Here is a 5,697-nt window from a genome sequence, read left to right as displayed (position 1 = left end):
GCCGCACGGAGATCTCCGCAGATACGGCGTACTGTGACCATGCTTACCTTTGGAAAGGGGTGGGAGCAGTCTTCACTGTAGCCACTCCCCTGTCCTATCCCTCTTGATGAGGACATGGGGTTTCGCTGGAGTCACGGGCCGACTCCCCAAGGCCGGCTTCTTGGGAAGTCGTCAGTCAGGAGTCGGTTCGTCCTGAAGTTGTCCCTGGGACTCGGCCGTGAGTGGCTAGTCGGTGGCCTTGCCGCTGACTCCTTAGAAGGTGGCTCTTTGTCCTGGGGTCTTGAGGGGTGCAGCCTGCCCCGATGTCTTGAAAGGTTCTGGGACTCGGGTTAGCCTACCCGTGGCCCATTAATCTGACAGGGTTAGTACCTTCGGCCTTATTTATTTTGATGGCTCCAGACCGATAAACCTCCTCGATAACATAGGGTCCTTCCCATTTGGAGAGGAGATTTCCTGCAAAGAATCTGGAACGAGATTTCTACAAAAGAACATATTCTCCGACTTTAAAGTCACGCTTTTGGATTATCCTATCATGCCATCTTTCCACTTTTTCTTAAAACAACTTGGCGTTTTCATAAGCCTAGGTTCTGCATTCATCTAAAGAGCTAATATCAAATAACCTCTTTTCACCAGCAAGTTTGAAATCATAGTTGAGTTCTATTATTGCCCAATATGCTTTATGTTCTAACTCAAGAGGCAAATGACAAGCTTTTCCATAAACCATTTTATAAGGAGACATAACTGAGGGAGTGCTGGATTAGGGGGTCCTCGGACAGCCGGACTATATACTTTGGACGGACTGTTGGACTATGAAGATACAAGATTGAAGACTTCGTCCCGTGTCCGGATGGGGCTCTCCTTTGCGAGGAAGGCAAGCCTGGCGATTCGGATATGTAGATCTCCTCCCTTGTAACTGACTCTGTGTAACCCTAGCTCCCTCCGGTGTCTATATAAACCGGAGGGTTTAGTCTGTACGACAACAACAATCATACCATAGGCTAGCTTCTAGGGTTTAGCCTCTTCGATCTCGTGGTAGATCAACTCTTGTAATACTCATATCATCAAGATCAATCAAGCAGGAAGTAGGGTATTACCTCCATCGAGAGGGCCCCAACCTGGGTAAACATTGTGTCCCCCACCTCATGTTACCATCCCCCTTAGACGCATAGTTTGGGACCACCTACCCGAGATACGCCGGTTTTGACCCCGACATTGGTGCTTTCATTGAGAGTTCCACCGTGTCGTCACCATAAGGCTCGATGGCTCCTTCGATCATCGGCAACGATGCTATCCAGGGTGAGGTTTTTCTCCCCGGACAGATATTCGTATTCGGCGGTTTCGTACTGCGGGCCAACTCGCTCAGCCATCTAGAGCAGATCGAGAGCTACGCCCCTGGCCATCAGGTCAGGTTTGGAAGCTTAAACTATACCGCCGACATCCACGGAGATTTGATCTTCGACGGATACGAACCCATGTCAGGTACGCCGCACAGTCACGATGATCATGATTTAGCTCTGCCATCAGACAGTGTTCGAGAGATCACACCTGTTACTACTCCGGCCCTCAATCCTGAATAGATCTTGCCGTCCGAGGACGGGTGGATGGACCCCGCCACGGAGGCCGCACACTCAGTGTGCTAGAGTTGAATACCGACTTCACCTCCTACGAGACCTGTGTTGTCGGACCTTTGGATTCGTCCCCGGCCACAGCCTCCGAACCTCCTACGTCCGTACCTATCAAATCTGATTGGGTGCCGATCACGAAGTTTTCCTCTGCAGATATCTTCCAGCACTCGCCCTGGGGCAATGTGCTATATTCATTAAGGTCTCTCTCCTTGTCAGGAGGCCCTTGGTCGAACTATGTTCGGCTCGAGTGGGAAGCGGACGACGAAGAAATTCGTTCCCCACACACCACCCACTTAATAGCCACTGTCGACGACTTAACCGACATGCTTGATTTCGGCTCCGAAGACATCGACGGTATGGACGACGATGCGGGAGACAAACAGGAACCACCGGCCGCAGGGCGCTGGACTGCCACTCCATCACATGATATATACATGGTGGATACACCCAAAGAAAATGATGACGAGGAACGGGAGGAAGCAGCAAAGGCCAATTCCCTCGAGAAGCAACCAAAGCGATGGCGTAAGCGCCGCTCCAAATCCTACCCCGGCAAAAACAACGATAACAGTGCAAGAAAGAGTAAAACCCCGGTCGACCCCAAAGGAGACAGCGACCACATGAACCCAGCGGTGGAGCAGGGTGAACCAGCGAACGACGAACATAGTACAGAGCCGCTGGTAGGTCACGATGACCCCGAGGGTAAAACTCATCAACCTGTCTCCGAAGACATGAAAAGTCCGGACGACGATGCACACATCATCCCTGAAAGACACTTGGAACAAGGGAACCTTCATAAAAGGCTCATTGAAACCGGGCGGAGCTTGAAGAAGCAGAAGCAAAGGCTTAAGACCGTGCAGAATACGCTCAGTAGCAGATGGAATAAAGTGCTTGACACAGAAGAAAAGTACGGCGGTAATTGCCACACAAAAAGCTATCCAAAGCGCAAGCTGTTGCCTAAATTCGATGACGAGGCCTTAGAGCCCACTCAGCCAGAAAACAAAACGGCCGATCAACCGGACCGGCCACCCCATAGTCGCGACAGGGCGGCTAACGATGACGTACACAAGTCATCACACGACCTACGTGAGGACCTATACAAAAAATCTGGTTTGACCAGGTCCATTTATAGACCTAGGAAGCGCGTTCTAGCACAGAATCATCACCGCCCAAATTACTATACAGACAGAATAATAGTTCGGAATCAAAACCGAACAATACAATTGTCAGAGACACACAAATACAGGGGTGCCGCGCACCCCCTATGCTTCACCGGTGAGGTACTGGACCATGAATTCCCAGAAGGATTCAAACCCATGAACATAGAGTCATATGACGGAACAACAGACCCTGGGTCTGGATTGAGGACTTTATCCTTCACATCCACATGGCTCGTGGAGATGATCTCCACGCCATGAAATACTTGCCCTTAAAGTTGAAAGGACCAGTTAGGCACTGGTTGAAAATCCTCCCCGAAAACTCAATAGGAAGTTGGGAAGAGCTCGAGGACGCTTTCAGGGCTAAATTTCAAGGGACCTATGTCCGACCTCCGGATGCAGACGATTTAAGTACAAAATTCAGCAACCCGGAGAGTCTGCCCGAAAGCTTTGTAACCGATTCCTCACTAAGAGGAATCAAATTGTCGATTGCCCGGACACCGAAGCCTTAACGGCTTTCAAACATAGTGTCCGGGACGAATGGCTTGCCGGGCACATTGGCAAGGAAAAACCAAGGACAATGGCAGCCCTAACAAGCCTTATGACCCACTTTTGCACGGGCTAGGATAGTTGGCTGGCCTGCAGCGGCACCAGTGACCCAAGCACATGCGATGTAAGGGATGGCAATGGAAAACCACGACGCAATAAAATCAAGCGTCAAAGCAACGAGGACAACCCAGACAACACGGCGGTAAACGCCGGATTCAGGTGCTCTTGACCTGGTCAACGGAAAAAGCCATTCAAAGGCAGCAGAGATGGACCGTCCATCCTAAACAAGATTCTAGACAGATTATGTCAGATTCACGGCACGTCCAATAAACCTCCAAATCACAGCAACAGAGAATGTTGGGTCCTTAAGCAGGACGGCAAGCTAAACGCCGAACACAAGGGGAGGGAGACACCAAGTGAAGACGAGGATGAGCCTCACCAACAAAACACTGGGGGACAGGAAAAATTCCCACCAGAAGTAAAAATAGTGAACATGATTCACGTAATGAAGAGTCGGAGCACACGCGCGCTCCGAGACGTATTCATCGTAGAGCCCGTTACCCCCAAGTTCAACCCTTGGTCGGCCTGCCCAATCGATTTAATTGCAGGGATCACCAGACTAGTATCCGGCACGGAGTATCGGCTGCCTTGGTACTAGACCCAATAATTGACGGATAACATCTCACCCGAGTCCTTATGGACGGCGGCAGTAGGCTTAATCTAATATATCAAGACACGGTCCGCAAAATGGGGATAGACCCAACAAGAATCAGCCAAAACAATACTACCTTTAAAGGAGTAGTACCAGGCCCAGAGGCCCGGTGCACGGGCTCTATAGTACTAGAGGTTGTATTCGGTTCTCCCGACAACTTCCGAAGCGAAGAATTAACCTTCGACATCGCTCCATTCCGAAGCAGCTATCAAGCACTACTCGGAAGAATAGCCTTAGCTCGTTTTAATGCAGTACCGCATTATGCTTATCTTAAGCTTAAGATGCCCGACCCACGTGGCATCCTCATAGTTAGCGGAAACTCAGAGCGTTCCATACATGCGGAGGAGTGTACGGCGACTTTCGCAGCCGAACACTGAACGACCCCTCCAATCAGAATAAATGATCGATCGTCAAGACCGCGGACATAGTTAGACGGGTCCGGCGCACCCCTCGTTGTAACAGTTCAGATGAACCCGAGATTGGGTCGATGGATATACCCCCATAGGTGGCGCTAGGGGCTTCCCGCATGTAAAAGGACTGTAGTTCAGTTTGACCTTACTTAGATTGAATTTCAATGGTCTATTAAGAATAACCAATTTTCCGCACGTAGATTTTCACCTGGGTTTTTTCTCTCTTGTAGATGACAATCGTGCTACACCCTTCCAGGACACGGCACAATGGAGATACGGGCGCAGACGTGCAGCAGGGCCCCGCTCAAAGGTTTCTTGTTAGATTAAGACCCTGTGTAAACCTTTCTCACTGTCTCTTGTTGCTTCACGCCCTCCAGATACTTAGCACAGCCAAGAGGGATGCTGAAGTCATTGGCATTTTCGCCACGTCAGACTAATGCACGTACCTGGAAAGTCAGGGATCATTATCAAGGGCTTTGCTCAGCCCGGCATATGTTGTAAAGTCCGAATACTTTAGGGAGTGTTCGGCGTCATGAGTTTGGCCTTATATGCATCAGCTCCGGATCATGTGTTTGGTCAAATGTTGGGTTTGCCCGGCTCCCGTGTTTTGCTACCTTACGTTCCGCTCTATCGGCTAAGGTGGCACCGGGAGAACTACTATGATTGTGCCCTGGTTCATCTGGATGAGCACCTCAGTAGAGAGAGCCGAAAACTGACTGTCATGATAAAGCGCGAGACTGGTCAAACACTCGATGACTCAGCAGAATCTTCATGATTCCTCCGCATTAACGAATGACCGGTTTCCCGGTCATGTATGTACACGCATCGTATTTGGATAAGCGTGGAAGTACAAGGGGCTGTATAGTAGCCCCATTGTCAAACTCCTATGGCTAAGTGAAAGTGTTAAAGCAATATAGTCCGATTTCCTTGTACGCCACGCTACCACCTCCTTAACAGACCAAGACGTTGGATCAAGTGTGAATACGCGGTTTTCCGAACACCCCCGCATTATATGCGTGGGGGCTGAAGCCGACGACTACAAACTTTTAGGTTATATACATACATAAAATGGCCGCACAGGAGGCATCATAATACTTTTAGGCAAAAGTATAAACATGGCCTTTATAATCCAAATACCATTGTTTTTACAATTGGGATACATGTCACTCGAACATGATACTCTTCGAGCACTGAGCCTCTATTAAACGAGCACTTTCTAGGACTTCTTCTAAATAGTGCTCGGCCGA

This window comes from Triticum urartu, chromosome 3A (genome assembly GCF_056163025.1).
Source record: "Triticum urartu cultivar PI428250 chromosome 3A, HENAU_Tu73, whole genome shotgun sequence".
Classification (NCBI taxonomy): domain Eukaryota; kingdom Viridiplantae; phylum Streptophyta; class Magnoliopsida; order Poales; family Poaceae; genus Triticum; species Triticum urartu.
Note: the sequence above shows the minus strand (reverse complement) of the source record.